Source organism: Mus musculus, chromosome 5 (assembly GCF_000001635.26).
Source record: "Mus musculus strain C57BL/6J chromosome 5, GRCm38.p6 C57BL/6J".
NCBI lineage: Eukaryota > Metazoa > Chordata > Mammalia > Rodentia > Muridae > Mus > Mus musculus.
The window spans coordinates 116,267,005-116,285,488 of NC_000071.6; the positions used below are offsets into that span (position 1 = coordinate 116,267,005).

The 18,484-nt window shown below is 50.0% G+C and overlaps 1 protein-coding gene and 1 long non-coding RNA gene across 8 annotated transcripts in view; one reads left to right on the top strand and one right to left on the bottom strand.

The window, feature by feature from the left end:
• The window catches only part of Ccdc60 (coiled-coil domain containing 60), a 163,420-nt gene that overhangs the window by 141,424 nt on the left and 3,512 nt on the right, over window positions 1–18,484 (bottom strand). The window lies entirely within an intron of this gene.
• Gm52827 lies at window positions 11,680–17,360 on the top strand. The gene is made up of 3 exons (XR_003955985.1): window positions 11,680–12,032; window positions 15,058–15,131; window positions 15,253–17,360. It is a non-coding gene; the product is annotated as a predicted gene, 52827 (long non-coding RNA).

Below are 18,484 nucleotides of genomic sequence, written 5' to 3' on the forward strand. Positions count from 1 at the left end.
AACTGAGCCATCCTGATAGCGCTAGCCTTCTGTTGACCTTGAACTCATAATCCTCCTGCCTCAGCTCCCTGACAGCTGGAGTTACAGGCATGTACCAACACCCCTGGCATGGCAGCCTCTCTCCAGGAAAACTTATTCCTTGAGGAAGGAGAGACCCTGGAGTCGGAGTGCACAGCTGCTCAGGATCTGGGTCCGCATTGGTTTTTGTTTTGTTTTGTCACTGACTCTGAAGGATAGTTAGGAATGCTGCTGAGATCCGAGTGGGGAAAGCCTCAGGCTTGGGAAGAACCGACAACCTGGTAAGCCTGGGTTTCTGATTCGCTCCGATTTTAAGGGCAGATGCTATGGCTGACACATGGGCAGATGAGGAGCCTGTCTGTCTGTCTGTCTATCTGTCTGTGCTCCCTTCCCTCATCCTCCTTTCTCCCCTCCTTCCATCCTCTACCTGTCCCTTCCTCCATCCACCCACACTCCACCTGCTCATCCTTCCATGCCCCACCCACCCACCCCTCCCTCCCATGACTGCCCAGGGAATCATTTCTCCAGCTCAGCTCTGGAAACAGCTTGGAAGCAGAAGTTCGTGATTTAGGGCTTGGAAGCAAATGCTCAGAGCCTCCACCATTCAAACCCTCCTCACACAAGCAGTGGGCGCAGAAACCATCTAGAGACCCTGTGCGTTTTTTTTGTCTGCGAAATGTCTTGAGTGCCTTGTTCCCACAGAGAGAGAACCTGTTCCGATGAAATGGCTGCCCACGGAACAGGATGGGGATATACATCCTAAGAACTAGGATCTTGTAGGGAGAGCCAGTAGGTCTGGAGGCTGAGAATAGAGAGTTCAGCGTTCACAGCAACAAAACTGCTCACGTGTTCCAAACTGGACATTGAGATAGAGAGAATGGTTTTGACAAAAGTCCCTAGTAACTTACAGACTGCAGTTGTTCTAACTAAAGTCTGCATACCACCCTTCAATCCTGAGGCTGCTAATGCAGGAGATGAGCCTGGAGGGCTACAGGCTCCTTCCACTGACCCTGCAGAATAGTCTGAAGGAGCCAAGAGAGGGACTCTTTGTCACCCACCCAACTGTGACATGCCTTTGGGGATCATTGCCTTGTAAATGAGGTACGAGGTGTCACCTCTGTGAGGTACATCTCCTCTCAAGCAAATACGGTGTTCTGTGCCCTCTCCTAAGCCTGAGTGAGCATGGCAATTCATTACAGTGACAACCTGAGCCTCCGTCCCAGACACCTGGCGCATCATGGGCATTGAGAGACTTGGCCAGGAATTTATTAACAGTGCGGTGATTTTATTTGAGATGCTTTCCTTAACTCATTATGGAGTCTGTGGCTTGGAGAGAGGCATTGAACTTGGAAAATTGATTGTATTATTTGTGACAAACTAAGGGCTAGGGTGAAGTGGGGGCCTAGACCAGATGTCTGACAGGTCCCAGCAGGTTGAAATGGGTCAAATGGCCACTTCCAGCTGGGCTTCAAGCTCCCCTGGGGGTGGCAGGACATTTATGTCCTTGTCCCCTCGATGACTGTGTTCACTCACAATGTTTCCTGAGTCTTAACAACATTTAAATCTGAACTTCTTGCATCTAGAAACTGGGCTCTAAGTGACCCACACACTTCCCGATGCCCTAGACAGGCCTCTGAACCCCCCTTTCATCGCATTCGTTCTGGGGCCCATGGAGGTCAGAAGAGAACACCATACCGCCAGGACTGGACTTACAGTTCGTTGGGAGCTGCCATTTGGGTACTGGGAACTCTACCTGGCTCTCTGCAAGAACAAATGCTGCTGGCCACTGAGCCATCTTTCCAGCCCCTCCCCTGTGGCCTTAACACTTCTTGTCAGCCTTTGTCTGGCAAGGGCGGTTCCTGGGGGCTTGGGGCAGCTTGCAAGGGTTGGTCTGGCTTTATGTTGCTATAGCCTTAGAGCCTCTCCCATAAAAATGCAGTGAGCATTTACTAACACCAGTTGTGTGAATGTGTGTAAGAGTGTAGAAGGAATGTGCGTGAGTGTGCATGTGTGTGTGTGAGACAGAAAGTGTGTAAGTGTGAGTGTATATGAGGCTATGTTGTGAGAGAGCCTGTACATTTGTGAGCTTGTGTGAGCATGTATGTGAGCATATGTGTGCATGTGTGAGCATGTGTAAGAGAGCATGTGTGTGTGTGTGTGTTTAACGTGTGTGAGTGTGTGTATGAGCTGTGCATCAGCAAGTGTGTATGACAGAGCATAAATGTGTGAGAGAATATGAGTACATGTTGTGAGAGAGTATTGTGTGTGTGAGAGCATATGTGACCATGTGTGAGCATACGTGAGTACATGTGAGACAGAGCAGTGTGTGTGTGTGTTTTCAATGGAACACAACCAGAAGACACTCCCCCCACTCCACTCTGGCTGCCAAACCTTTGCTGGCAGTTTTCGCCTTCCTAGGGAATAGGAGACTTGCCAAGAGACGGACTCAGCCCTCCTTGCCTTGTAAATCTCTCTGAAAGTCTCCACCTCAGGTCCTTGCTCTCCAAATATGGTGACTTCTCAAGCCTCAGCCCAGGCGAGGAGTGCCCCATATAAGGTCAGGCTTGTAGCTTTCATCCCATGCCAACCTTGCCAGGCTGGGTCTTCTCTCTGGTGTGCCCACTCTGTAGCCTCCATGGGCCAGGATGGCAGGGACCCCAGTGGGGGGGGGGGCTACCTTACCTCATCGCCTAGCTCTCCCGAGAAAACAGGCTGCCTGGTCCCTGCCCCTTCCCTTCTTTTTGGGATGAGAGGAAGGGAGGAGGAGGATGAGGAACAGGGGTCGGAAGTGATGAGAGGATCGCAGGTGGCAGAGGCACGATTAGTGCCAATTACATTTGAGGCATTAAAAGTAAGATGGCGGGGAACCCACACTCAGCTGCTTCACCTGGGGCCGTGTTCAATGTGTGCGGGAGTTGCCATGGAAACCTAAGGTTTGGACATTCATAAGCTCCTGGTAATTATGTGAAAAGCTCCCCAGGGCTGAAAAGAGGGCAGGAGGGACTGGGCTCCGCCAACTCTGCTGGAGTTCAAAGTCGGGGCGACTGATGCTATCTTCCGTAGCTAATGAGGAAGACTTGATTTCAGGTGCATTTGCATGGTCGCAGGCCCAGGGTTGGAAAGTCTGAAGGTGTATGCTGTAAGGTGTAGTACCGCCCTCTGCCAGGCTCACATGTCTGAATATAGGCCCCTGGCCGGCTATTTTTGGTCAACTTGACACAAACCTGGGAGTCACCTGGAATGGGGCACGTCAGTTGGGAGAAATCAGACTAGCCTGTGGGCAAGTTTATGGCGGGAGGTGGATTTTCTTGATTACTGATTGATGTCTGAGGGTCCAGTCCATCGTGGGTGGTACCACCCCTGGGCAGGTGGTCCTGGGTAGGATGATGGAGACCTAGGGGGCAAGCCAGTAAAAACAGTCTTTCTGCTTCCCACCCCGAGCTCCTCTCCTGTGATGGCTATATCCCTTTTGTTCCCTGGTTACTTTGGGTCAGTGTTCATCTCAGCAGTAGGAAGCACACCAGCAGGGCAAGCTGACAGGGCTGTGGAGCCTTCAGTATTTGGAGCCTCACTGGAGCCAGAAGATCACCGGGAGTGGGCCTCCAGGCTATTGAGTTGGTACCGCCTACTTCCTGCCACCCCTCAGCTTCCAGTTCCTGGAATACACCTGCAGGGAGTCACCTGTGCATTCCCGGGATCGAATGTGTGTGTACGTGTGTGTGTGTGTGTGTGTGTGTGTGTGTGTGTGAGGGTGCCATTCCTCAAGAGCCATCCACTCTCTCCTTTAGACAGGGCATCTCACTGGGACAAGAGGGCTGGTTGACTCGACTCAACTGGCCAACCAGCGAGCCCCAGAGATCCTCCTGTCTCTGCCTCCCTGGCACCTAGATTCTGAATCTGTCCTGGGATCTGAACTCAGTTCCTAAGGCTTGTCAATGGCTGAGCCATTTCCCTGGTCGCTTGATCCCACCTTCTTTTAAACCCTTGCCTTTGACCACGAACAAGAACAGAAGCAAATCCAAAAACAAAACAAAAAAAAAAAACAAAAAAACAAAAACAAAAAAAAAAAAAACCAAAAAAACCCCAAAGCCCAAATGCTACTTTTAGAGATTTAGAGGACAGCCTGGCTGGTGCTGGGAGAGCCTCTTTAGTTCTGCTTCCGAGGCACCAGTGAGGGCAGACAGAAGTTCCGCAGAGATGCTCACTTGGCTGTTTCTGGCATATCCAGCAAATGCTGTCCGTGTACATTCAGTGGCATGTCACTCTGGCTCTATGCTACACCCGACCCCAGCCTCAGCCAGCTTAATCAGGATTGTCCTCAGGTTTGGGTCCTGCTATGACCACTCATGGCACTGCCTGAGAGAGATGGGTCACCTCCTCTTCCTGAGGCTGACCCTTCAGTTATTGAAGGAAGCTTAATGCGGCCCTCGCAGTTGTCCTGAGGATTCAATGAAGTGATATGCTTGAGATCTGCCTGACACAGTGCACACTTCCCCGTGTGGACAGGCGGCAAAGTGTCAGCTTCCATGTGTTTTCCATGACTGCAGAGCTTTCTACACGCCCCCGGGGAATGCCTTCATCTTTCCCTCATTCTCTCCCAGTCCCCGCAGGAGTCTCTTCTCTAGGCTCCCCCCCTGAGCCCTTCCAGAACCACTGGCTGGAGTCACCCTTCCAGCTGTTTGCTCCCATGGCAGCCTGTGCCTGTCTTTCTGTCACGCTCACCCTGCTCAGGATGGCTTATCTGACAGGAGTCTCTGCCCCCGGGGTTCTGGCTTACATCAGAGCTGAGAGCCTGCTCTGCTCACCAGTGTGGGCATCCCGCATGACATGCACGAATGAATGGCTCAGAACTTTTTTGTTTGTTTGTTTGTTAGATTCTAAAAAGGAAGGACATGAGGAGAGGCTCAAACTCAACCAGCAGACGAATGGAGAAAGTCTGGTACGTCTGCAACCCTGAGTACAATTCAGAAACGAAAGTAAGCACAGAGTAACATGCTTGGTCACGTGGGGATGGGAGAGGCAGCCATAGAAGATCATGGACCTAAACAACCACATCGCCGGAAGAAATGGGCCCACAGCCATAGTGGCTGGTGTTTGGCTGCAGTCAGGGGAAGCAGGGGGATCGTCAGGTTTACAGTGCTCTGCATTGGGTTGAGTGGCAGTTACACGGGCTCATGTATTTGCCATACCTTATTAAGCTGCAGAACCCAGGGGTGTGTGTGTGTGTGTGTGTGTGCATTGTAGTGGAAGTTAGAGTTTGACATGAGTGGATCAGGGCTGGGGAGATGGCCCAGGGTAAAATGTCCGCTGTACAGGCATAAAGACCCAAGTTCAGATCTCCATTGGCCATGTAAAGGCTGGACATGGCAGCACAGGTCTGTAACCTCAGAGTGATGGGGCAGAGATGTGATGATCGTCAGGGCTTGTCAGTCAGGGCAGGTCTCCACAAACTGGCAAGTCTTGTGTCAAGTGAGAGACCCTGTGCTCCCCACAAAAATTTAAGAAGGTGGAAAGTTCTAGGGAGAGTCACCTGATGCTGGCTTCTGGCCCCGATACATACATGTGCAGCTGTGCACATCCAAGCACACACACACACTCACATACACATATTCACATACATACTCACATACACACTTACACATATACACACTCGCACAATATACATATACACTCCACACACTCACATATACACATATGCACATACACACACACACTCACACAATACACACACATACTCAGTTACATACACTCACACACATACAAACATGTACACTGCCCCCCACAAAAAAAAAACCCAGATTAATAGAACAACAGTAAGAACAATCGGGGAAGCCTGGAGAAAGGACATTGCTCTGAAAACCCTGGTGGTTAAGCACTGAGGTTTCTAAGAAAGGGTGTGTGTGTGTATGGGTACTTATTATCCTAGTAAGACAGATTGGGGGGTGGGGAGATAAATAGCAAAGACTTGTAATTTCAAAGTTGCTAGAGAGATGTGGAGGCAGAAACCCAAAGGAGAGAAAATTCCAGAACAAGCAGTATCTAGGAACTATAAGACTAATACACAAAAAACGAACGGCACATTTAAAGAAATATGGTGCCAAACCTCCTGCTCACTATAGTCTGACGATAGCCAGTGAAAATGCCCCTTACAGCTCTCAGCAAAGGAAAAGCTTTTTCAGACAGGCAGAAAGAGTGAAGGACCCTGCGCTTATGGGATACAGGGCCTGGTTAGCCAAGCAGGCAAGGCTGGTGGGTTCCAGGCGTGGTCAGGGGTCTGGCTGACCTCTCTGCTTCATGTCTGGCTGGAAGGTGTAAGCCCCTCCCACTCCTGTTGCCGCGGTCTGCTCCTGGGAATGCTACAGTATCTTCTGCCTTGCTTTGAAGCTGCAAGCTAAAATGGGCCCTTCCCTTCCAAACTGCCACAGCCACCCGACACAGTTGGTGGGCTGTGTCTGTGATATGGCCGCTGTGGATCTACCAGGGGTGAATCTTTTGAGAAAGCAGATGGCAGACCTCTCATCCTTCCTCCATGCAGAGCCCTTCAACGGGTGAACAAATGAGCCACCAGTGGCATGTTCCTGTAGTCAAACCCTTCCTCACTTGAGCCGTTTCTGTTGAGTGTTTCATTTCATTACAACAATGTAAAAGTAACTAATACAGTGAGCCACCAAGTGATGGCTGTGGGCTGGGTGATCATGAATGGCAGCGTCTACTCCAGGGACAGGCAGGCATTGTGTGGTGAGGGCCATGACTCTAGCCGGCCCCAAAGGGTTGGAGAGAGAAAGATCGATCATGGGCGAGTCAGAAATAGCTTCTTCAACGGAACTTGACAGTGGGTATGGTGATGCACACCTTTGATTCCAGCACTCAGGAGGCAGAGGTGGGCAGATTCATGTGAGTTCAGGGCCAGCCTGGTCTACATAGTGAGTTCCAGGAAAGCCAAGGCTATCCACAGTGAGACCCTGTCTCAGAAAAGACAATGAAAGAAAGAGAAGAACTTGCTGATCTCAACCAAATACTTAGGAGCTCAGAACACACTTAAGTACCAAAGGATTCTTTCTTTTGCTCTCTGTTGGCTTCCATTCTGCACCTACCTGGGCACAAAGCCAGTACCCGAAAACTTCCTGACCCCGAGGAGAAGCACAAGGTCCCTGGGTGAGCTTGCGCCCCACCCCACTTCTGCCCTATTCACTGGGCCTGTGGCACCTACTCCCCACCCCCACCCCCAAAGTCTGTGCTATGCTTTGCTGGGAACCAGGAATATAAAATAAAGAATTTGTCTGCAACAACACTGCTCGGTCTACTTTGATGCCTTGTGACCAAGTTCTTTATCAAAACAACCCCGCCCATCCATCCCTCAGCAGGCAGTGCTGTGGGAAGCCGTGCACTCTGTACAGTGCTCTGAAGGAAATCTTCTCCTTTCTCCTTTGTAAAAGGCTACATTCAACAAAGGACCACTGATGCCAGGAAACCCAGAGGCCAGGCTCTTCCCTGTGACCACGGGGATTGCAGCCCTGTCCTTCACTGTTGAGACATATGCCAGTCTTGCCTAATGATCTATTTACAGGGTTACAGACAGATGCCCACCTCAGTCCTGGGCAGACTAAAGGACATACATGTATCTGAAAGATGGGGGCGGGGGTTGCTTAGCAGTCGGTCTGAAACACTGGTTCCTTTGTTCAAATGGCCAGCTTGGCTTCTCTGTCTCTCCCCTTTTTAAACATATGAGATGGTTGAAACAATTAATTAAGCTAATTAAGCTGAAAGAAGAAAAGTGATACATAATGTATTGTTCTTCATCCTTACAATGACATGGGAGAGAAAGGAGGAGGGGTGAGAAAGGGAGGGAAGGAGGGAGGGAGGGAGATAGAGAGACAGACAGAGAGACAGAGAGAGAGAAGGCAGGGGAGGGAGAGAGAGATTGATTGAGCGAAGGCTCAGCTCTCACACACTGGGGAAATAAACACAGCCTTTTCCTTCCTGGGAAACAGCACTTTCTTTTTTCCTCTGACTCAGGGCTGGCTGCCACTGGCTGCTTAGGTGGCACTTGGCCTCAGACCAGCAACCCCTCTCTTCCATCCAGACCCCTGCGACAGATTAAACCCTGGTCCTTTTAAGCCCCAGAAGAGGCTGTTGTTCCTCCCAAGCAGATGAGGGCCAGGTGAAGATCCAGAACCAGAGGAAGAGGACAGTCTGTGAGGAGCCACAGCCTGGCCACCTGTAGTTAGAGTTCTGTGGTCTCAGGGTGGTTTCTCTCTCCACATGCCTGTCACTTGTCATGGGGATGACATAGGCTGGGAGGGCAAAGTTGGAAACTGCATTTAGAGAAACTCAACAAAAAAACGAAGCCAAGCTGAGCCTCTGCGGGGGTATCTGTGGCAGTGAGCATCCACAGGGAGTGGGGCAGGGGTAGAGGTGGGGGTGGGGCACGTGGACTTTTGCGGGCAGACAGACCTGCTTTCGAGGGTTGCTCTCTCCCTGAGCAGCCGGCCTCTGTCTTAGTCACTATTCTACTGATGTAGAGAGACACCATGGCCAAGGCAAAGGGTCTTATTAAAAGGCAGCGTTTAATTGGGGCTGGCTTACAGTTTCAGAGGTTTAATCCATTGTCATCACGGGGAGGGGAACGTGGCAGCACACAGGCAGACTCGATGCAAGAGAGGAAGCTGAGAGTTCTACATCTGGATGCACAGGCAGCAGGAAGAGAGAGAATCCCTAGGCCTGGCTTGAACTTTTGAACCATCAAAGCCCACCCCCAGTGACGCACACTTCCTCCAGCAAGGCCATGCCTCTTAATCCTTCTCAAGTACTGCTGATCCCTGATGACTGAGCCTCCAAATATGTGAGCCTAGAGGTAATATCTGTTGATCACGTGCTATGATGCTGTGCCGCCTTGGTACACAGGAAGAGAAAGGACAGGCTGTGTGCCAGACTAGTTTCAGGTGCCACGGGTGGCAGACTCAAGCACAGCAAGAGGGACCGCTGAGCAGCAGTCTCTGAAGTCACTGCAGAAGAATAATCCCACAGGCCTTGGCTCCCGTGAGGAGATGAGCAGACCAGACCAGGAGGGAGGGATTTGAGAAGTGATTGATTGCCTCCACACCAGCTTCTGTGATCCTGGGCTGACACCACAGAGGGAAGGAGGCAAGGACCATACAGGGGGAACCTTGCCCCTGGGGGCTGGTGGACTGGTCTTCCAGTTCCTCCCTAGGAAGCCTGTAAGACAGGGGCGGGCTCAAGAGTCTTCTGGGGTATGAAGAGTGGACACCAGTTGGTCAAGGCACTTCTCCTCAGCAGTGTATCAGTGAGAGCGAATCGAGTAGCATGCCTCCTTGCCGCCCAGAGCTTTTCTATTGGAAATGTGTGCCTTACTGATGGCTATGACAAATGTCTCTGCCACCTACATCAATGGTTAACTGTCTAGGTCCTCCCCTTGGGGTGGGACTTCATAGCCGATTTCCCATCCAAGGGTGACGACGAGCGCAGTCCTGGGGCAGTTTTGCACAGCTCACTGGGCTACACACACATATCCCGTTACGTGGGATCAGAGGCCGTTTGACCAGAGGAAGGAGCTCCAACGAGAGGGTGTCAGGATGAATATGGCCTAGATATGTCAGGCGCATGTATGAATAAAGCACAACAAAGCCCATTATGATGTATATTTAATATATGCTAATAAAACACTAAAAAAAAATTAAGGAAGAGTCAAGGTTGCCTGTGTCTGCTCCCACAGACCCTGCGGGCTGGCCCCCAACTCACACAGTCCTTCCATCCCATGGTAAGGAAGCCAGGCTGACATTCTCCCAAGTTCCCCAGTGCCTCCCCTGAGCCTTGAGTCGCCTCCTTTAAATGGTCTATAAATATCTGAGAGCGTCTTGATTAGCAGACGACAAGTTCCTCTAATAAGCATGGAAACGTAGGCAACAACCCTGTGCTAATTACCTTTTGGGCATTTGCTTCAAGGGCTCTCAGGAAGGGAACCTTGCCGGCTGCATTACCCTTTTGGCGCCTTCTGCGGCATACATATACAACTGACAGCTGGGGAGCCGTCGTTCCTGGAAATGTCAGCGTCTAAGCATTCTTAATTCTTGATATTTGTGGGCCACTGGCTTTGATCCCTACATGGCAATAGAGAGAGAGGTGATTACCCCTAGGGAGAGCTTCCTCTACAACAGGGACGTTTCTGAGCATTACACTGGCAGTCCTTCCAGCAAACCAGTCAAGTGGGAACTGTTACTGCTTACATGGGGGAAGAAGAGGAGACTAAGACACAGGGAGTCACTTGCCCATGGGGGTGGTGGTGGTTAATCCTGACTGGGAGACATACCTCCGGGTGTGTCTGTTGAGAGTGTTTCCAGGGAGGGGCGAGTGAGGAGGGAAGACTTCTCTTCACAGTGGGCAATCTGAGTGAGGTTACAGACAGGGCAGTGTTTGCCTCACATAAATGAGGCCCTGGGTTTCATCTTTAGTGACTCGATCATGCCCCCTCCCAAAGAGATCCAAGGGGATCAGCAGTGTCCCCTGCCTGCCTTCGTTCCTTCCTGAGTGGGAGCCTTTCTTTCCTGAGAGAGCATCCCACTCCAGTTTCTGTGGCCTTTTAACATGGAAGAGACTCCAGCAGCTGCACCCTCTACCCTACAGGGAGCTTCCGGACCTTCAGGGATCGATTGGTACTCTTTGGGCATCCAGCTATGTGGATGGAACTGAACTGGAGGGTTTACTATTCTGGACTGCAGCTAGCTATTCTGAGCTCTCCAGACCCTGCTCTGTAAGAGCTACTCTAATACATCCTCTTGTGGTGTGTATCCTGGGCCCTGAGAGTTGACTCAGCTGTTAAGAGTGCTTATTGCTCTTGTGGAGGACCTGGGTTCTGTTCCCAGTACTCACACTGGGCAGCCTGTAACTCCAGTTTCCAGGGGATTTGGTGCCCTCTTCTGGTCTCTAAGGGTTTCTGCACACACATGGTGCACAGAAATATATACAGGCGCACATGCACACAAATACAGCTATCAACCATTTTAGCTTATACATCCACTCTAATTGGTTCTGTTCCTCCAGAGAAGCCTGCCAATCACCAGTTTGCCATCTCTGTGGAACAGCCAGCAGAGGCTGTGGTACGGGTGGGCGGGGCATTGTGGGTCCCTGCTCAGGTGGGATCTACAACTGCCTGAGGATGTGAGGATGTGCATGCAGAAGTGGAAGGTTCCCCCAGACTCACTCTCGGGGTTTCTGCCCTGTGCACAGGCACTTTCTGAATGTTCTGTTCTCTAAGCCAAGTGGCCAGATATCAAGAAAGAAAATGGATCAAATTCACAAAGCTGAGTGCTTTTTTTTTTCCCTAAACAAAAACCCTATAGGTCAGAGCTTAGATTCAGAAGAAATTCATTTAACTGGATACACCTCAATTATCCAACCCAATTAAGCTGTTTAAATGATCAGCGTCTCCGCCTCCCCACCCCCAAGCCCTATCCCTCATTAGCTGAGCCTCTTGTCTCCTTTCCTTTAGCTAGCGGGTCTTGGCAGCGTATTGACCTGGAATCAAAACACGCCTTTCTTAGAAACGAGGGCTCTAATTAGAAACGGCATCCGTGCCTTCCACCGAAAAGGGCTCTGTTTGGGAAGTTGACTGCTTCTTTTCTTGCTTCCTTCCCCCGTCTTTAGCTCTTCCCTGTGACAGAAGCCCGACAGCATATTTTAGCGAGATCTCAAGAAAAAAAATGCAAATGTCCTTGCCCGTGGTCACGGGCACAGTCAGATTCTCATGCGCAGTGCCTAAAGCGAAACTTGGCACTCTTGCTTTTCTGTCAGCGACTTTTGGAGTGTACTCCTTAAGAACTTGCTCCAGCAGATGCCTCTCAGAGAGGTGCTTGCCTCCTGCTCAGTGGTACCATAGCTCACGAGGCTCCTCCCGGCAACACAGGCTCTCGGAGGCTATTTGGTTTGGGATTAAGACTCCATCATGTCTGCTTACGAGGAATATTGTCAGTGTGATAGAATGAAGGATCGCATAGGAGGTAAACCCTTGGGCACATCTGTGAGGGGTGATCTCGCAGAGGTGGGAAGACTCTCAGACAGCGTGAGTGGCACCAGTATCCAGGCTGGGGTCCTGGTCCGACTAGACGGGAGAAAGTAATGTGATCCCCAGAATGAATCACTCTCTGCTTTCTGGCTGGGGGTCCAGTGTGAATAGCCTCCTCAAAGCTCCTGTCATTATAACGTCTCTAACCCACCCCTGTAACTGTGAGCTGAAACCTCTCTTAAGCTGCTGTTGTCTGGCTGTTTATGTCAAAGCATCCTGAAAAGTAGCTAAGACATTGCCGAGCAGGAACCCGCTCTAAGGCTCAGGCTCCTCATCTCTGCACACAGAGGATTGTGATCTCATCTGCTCCATGGGACTGAGGAGTAATGGTACCCGATAGGTAGGAGGCTGTTCCATTTCTTCCTCCAATCATGTCACAACTGAGGCCGGGAAATTCCAGGTTAGACTCTCTGCTTAGATGAAGATGAAGGAACAGGGGAGCTCACATGGGTCCCCCAGAATCATCGAGACAGGCAAGCAAGAGAGCTGGGAGCCAGGGCTCCCCCTTCCAGGCAAAGGGCTGTGGCTGTTCGGCCACCATGTGGACCTCTAGACAGGAAAAGCCATGGGCTTGGCAGCTTCTGGTGATGGTGTTGAGAGGTTGCTCTGACCTGTTCCCTTCCCGGGTTCCATCTAGACCCTGGCTCCTCTTTCTATCCCAAGCAAAGCTGCTTTGGTTTTGATACTCACGGGTGACTGTCTGTGAACCAAGCAGCTTCTGGAGAGAGGGGTCTGCTTCAACCAAAGGTTAACTGTGTGTCTACCACGGGGCTGGATACTAGTATTATGGTGACAGTCAAAGCCGGCCTGCCTCCTGTTGTGGAGAAGTCAGTTTGCCAGGGGAGAAGGTGTCAGGTCAGGGAAACTGGTGAACAGGAGCCTTCGACCTGGTTTGGGAAGGGATGCACAGGGAAGGTTTGTCTAGAAGGTCCCCATGGAGCTAATGCTGAAACATATTCTGGAAGGAGGAGAAAGATGGAGGGTGTGGCGTGTTTTACACACACACACACACACACACACACACACACACGAGAATAAACAAGGCTGGGGGGAAACTCGGTAGGCTCACGCAGTACTTTCTAAACCTCATTAAAGATATAAGCCTTCATTCTGGAGAGAGAGAGAGAAAGAGAGAGAGAGAGAGAGAGAGGGAGAGAGAGAGGGATGAGTGTCTCTCTGTATGCATGTGTATTCATATTTGTGTAGCAGTGAGAGTTTTGATTTCTTTAAAGACCCAGGTATATTATGTGAATTCGTTTATGTTTTAATCCCTGGTGTGGAAACTGCTGCAGTTTGTCCACAGCCGCTGACTATGATTGTCTGGTGCTCTAGGAGGGACGTGATTTTGGCCAGCTGCAAATAGTTTAAATCTGGGGATTCTGGAGAGGGAATAAACACCACATCGTGAAGAGAGGCAGGAGGCACTCTGAAGAAGGCTGCTGCAACTGCTCCACCTGCTGCAGCTGCTCCCCACCACTGCAGCTGCTCCCCCTCCTGCTGCTCCTTCCTGTTGTAGCTGCTCCCCCTGCTGCAGCTGCTCCCCCTCCTGCTGCTGCTTCCCCTGCTGCTGCTCCATTTGCTGCAGCTGCTTCCTTGTTCCCCTGCTGCTGCTCCCCCTGCTGCTGCTCCATTTGCTGCAGCTGCTTCCTTGTTCCCCTGCTGCTGCTCCATCTGCTGCTGCTGCTCCCCCTGCTGATTGATGCTGTTATCAAGTAACCCTGAGCAAAATGAGCAAAGAGATGAAAAGAAGCAGCTGGAGATATCCTATGAAGAGTGGGCTTGCCCCAAGGAACTTGTCCCTAGTCACCAGGAAGTAGTCTAAAGAGGTCTGCTTCCCCTTTCCCCCTCTTAACTTCTTTCTCTCCTACCTAGTGTTGGGGGGTTGGGAGGGACCAGGGTGGGATAAAGGTTGGAAGGGTGAGAGATAAAAGAACCTAATAAAATAGTGTAAATAATAATAAAACCCCAACATTTTGTGCTTGTGCGTGTGGGTGTGCACTTACGAAGGACAACTGGCCATCACTTACGTTACAGATGTGCACTACTTTCCCAGCTTCATGTGCATCCTGGCCATTAGAACCCTGGACAGCAAGCCAAGGGTAGGACGCACCAATTGGTGCTCCAGTGCCAAACCATCAGCCTCGGTAACATATTTCAGATAGCATTATAGAAGCTGAAGGGGTAAGCTGGGCAGTGGTGGCGCACACCTTTAATTCCAGCACTCGGGAGGCAGAGGCAGGTGGATTTCTGAGTTTGAGGCCAGCTTGATCTACAAAGTGAGTTCCAGGACAGCCAGGGCTACACAGAGAAACCCTGTCTCAAAAACAAAACAAAACAAAAGAAGCTGAAGGGGTTATATTTAGGACTATAAAAAAATATATATATATATATGTGTGTGTGTGTATGTACATATATATTTTTCTACTAATTGTTGTATATATGTATATATGTACATGTATATACATGTATATACATATTTATATATACATATGTACATATGTATATACATATACATACACACACATATATAAAATAAGTAAAAAAAAAAAAACAGAGGCCATGAATTTGAAGGAGAGCAGGGAGGGCTTACCATATGGAGAGAGGAGAGGGAAGGAAAGGGAGAAATGCTGTAATTAAATTATAATCTCAAAAATAAATGTAAAAAATCAGGTTACATGCTTCTGTATATAGTCAGCTCTTGGTAGCCATGGCTTCTGCATCCATGCATTTCCCCAACCAGGGAGTACCAGAAACATTTCAAACATTTCCATTTCTACCGAGAACATAATCATTCCGCAATCCTTCGAAGACCAGTTAGAGCACCCATTCTAGTGGCTGTGTGCAGGTTTGGTGCAGGCACTGTCACCTGTCACTTTATGTCAGGCGTGTGAATAGGGTCCAGGTGGCATTAACTAACCCCTTTGATTGACAGTCACTTCTAAGGATTCTCTCTCCAACAGGACTGTGGGATCCTGGGGAGAATACCCGCGGTTTGCTTCTTGTCAGTGTCCTTCAGACATCTGTCACAGGGTAGGTAGGTGTCCAGCGTAACCTCAGAAGATGCCCCTAGCCTGTAGCTGGGTGGACTGCCTCTCCTTCCTGCCCCTGAGCTACAGCATACAAAACATCTGTTCTCTCCTCACAAACCATCCCAGGTCCACTGAGAAGTCTCCGACCACCACCTGCCTGTCACCACAGATCACTAGACACTGATGGCTTTCAAGTTCTTACATAAACCTTCGACGGCATACATCCCAGTTTGGACAGAAATACTTGAGATCTGAAGGAGCCCCCAGAAAATGTCCTCGGTGGGGTTTGAACACAGAAACTCAGAGCAGGAAAGTGGCACTCTCTCTTGATAGAAGGTATCCCATTACTGGCGATAATGGTTTTGAATTTAGCTGTCAGAAAGATCTCCGAGGGGGAAAAATATGTTGGTTTGTTCAGCCTGAGAAAGGTATAATTGGCTTCTGTTGGATTTGACATAAATGCCCCCTCAGTGTCGAAACTCAGACAGATTCATGAAACGTTTGGACTCAGCAGCACCACCTGAAGTTTGGAGAATGTGCGGAGGTAGGATGGACAGCCACGTCATGGCCTAGCTAAACAGTTCCTGCACTCTCTACAGCTCTGGATTCCTCTTTTTTTTTTTTTAAGATTTTTTTAAAATGTATTTTATGTATATGAGTACACTGTAGCTGTACAGATGGGTGCGAGCCATCATGTGGTTATTGGGAATTGAACTCAGGATCTCTGCTCTCTCCGGCCCTGCTCGCTATGGCCCAAAGATACATTTATTATTATATGTAAGTACACAGTAGAGGGCATCAGATCTCATTACAGATGGTTGTGAGCCACCATGTGGTTGCTGGGATTTCAACTCAAGACCTTCAGAAGAACAGTCAGTGCTTTTAACCGCTGAGCCATCTCTCCAGCCCTGGATCCCTCCTTTTGCAGCAAGACTATGCCTCAGTTCCCGGAACAAGGTCCCCAGTGACCCAGCATCCACCATCGTTCAGCTTGCACTTGGGGTTCTGTATCACCTGAGTGCGTGGCTCCTCCCACAGGGAGACGCTACTCTCCCCCTCTTGTTTCTCAGTCACCCTGCCCTGCAGTGTCTGATGGAGAGGACTTAGAAAGAAGGAAAGCTTTGTTGTGGCTCACAGTGGGGAAGGTGTGTTCTCAGATCACACCATGGCGGCCAGGAAGTCAAGAGAAACAGAATTTCATACTTGGGCGGCTTTCTCCCATTTGTGCTACACACACAAACACACACACATACACACACAGAGTTCATCCCCTGGAAATGTGCTCACATTGGCTGTGACAACCAAGACAGAAGATCACCCTGGACCCTCCTGATGGCTCTCCTAGGGTACCACTGTGGCAGTCACTGGGTGGGGCTGGGATATGGGTTCTCAACCTGTGGGTTGCGACCCCTTTGACAAACAGCTGTCTCCAAGGCCATTTACATTATGACTCATAACAGTAGCAAAACTGCTGTTAGTAGGTAGCCATGAAGTAACGTTATGGTTGGGGTCACCACGACATGAGGAACTGTATTAGATGGCCGTAGTGCTAGGAAGGTTGAGAACCAGTGGGCCAGGACTAGGAGGTCTTTCTTTTTAAGGCCCATCTGTCAGCGTGTGTCTAAGGAGTCCTAGTGTTGGAGGTTTTATGAGCTCATTTGTATCAGTCACTAATGATCTGTCAACCCAACGCCATCTCCAGCACAACCATCTGTCTCCTGCCCTGATTTCTGCATCAGGGTTAGTTCCCGCTGCTCTTACACTGAGGGGAAAAAAAAATGGCAACACTATCCCGGCACAAGAGACTACAGAGGGGGATGTAAGCCAGGATGGTTCTTTGGTTTTTTTTCATCCGAGAGGCCCGTAGGGCTCTTGGCTGTGAGACCTGGAGTTGGGGTAGCCACTTTGTAACAAGGAGAAGAGTTTGCTGCATTCCAGAGCAGTTGGATTGATACAGAAACCGTTGCCCACCTCCAGACTTCTTACCATGAGGGAAGCAAATGCATGTTTATGTCGCTGGGGTGTTGGGTTTTTTGTGCTTGTAGCCTGCAGTAGTCCTAATCAATACCCCGCAGTTTCCTTTGATTTTTCCCCGATAACTTGTGGCTCTCCATGGCATCTCAGTGTGAGCGATGGGACCAGACTGAGGGCTAAATCCAAGGGACCTGAAGTACACTCGTGGGTCCCCTCTTTTTAATTAACTAATTCATTAAAGTAATTATTTTTTTGAGGAAGAATCTGGTCCTCTAGCCCAGGCTGGTCTCAAATTCATGATCTCTCTCCACCCAGAGCTTCCGAGTAGTTGGAAATAACAAGTCTGAGCCGGCCTCCATGGCTGCTTCCTTCTCTACAGCCTAAAAGGTTCAAACCGGGTCAGAGTTTCTGCCGCTCTGCTCATGGTGTCTTAGCGCCCATGCAAAATGAAAATGGGCCTCAGACCTGTGTTCTCTGACTTTCCCTGAGCTGGGGTCTGACCTTGCTTGTGATGGGGGTGCACTCTACTGTGAGTTCTTAGCCTCTTCTAGACCTTGAGCTGATGGTGGCTATAGCTTCAGACTGGAGGAGGCACTCATGGCCAGCCAGAAAAGGGAGAGAACCCAAGCCTATAGACCTGAGACCGTCTCAGCACCTCTCAGGCATCTATTTAACTCTTTTAAATGTCTACCACAGGACTCCAATTCCACTCAACGGGGCTCACAGATTCTCACCCTGGACAGGTCCGAAGGGGGACGGACTTCAAAGGCAGAGCTCCCCACCCCCTAAGGACCAGGACCACTTACACTGCAGGGAGAAGACTTTCTGCTCTGTCTCTCTCCCTCCTCCCACAGCCCTCTCCTCACACTGCACAGCTGATGCTTTGCAGGGGGACAGAAAGCAACCTTATTCTGGTCAACTGAAGAGCATTGCCTATCCCTCATCAGGAGGAAATGGGCCAGTTGCTTCCTGCCTCCCGGTTGATCTCAGAGAGGGGTTACTGTCACAGGGTTGGCATTGGACACGGTGAAGGGTCTCTATGGCGGATAGTTCCAGGCAGGAGCATTAGGCCATGGAGAGAGAGAGAGACAGAGAGAGACAGAGAGAGACAGAGAGAAAGAGAGAGAGAGAGAGAGAGAGAGAGAGAGACAGAGACAGAGAGAGAGAGAGAGAGACAGAGAGAGAGAGAGAGAGAGAGAGAGAGAGAATGAGAAACACAGTGAGAAACACATACAGAGACAAATGGAGCGAAGGAGGGAGGGATGGATGGAGAGAGAGAGAAAGAAAAAGATAGACAGAGACAAATAGAGGGAGGGAGGGAGGGAGGGAGGGAGGGAGGGAAAGAAGGAAGGAAGGAAGGAAGAAAGAAAAGCATAAACCAAGC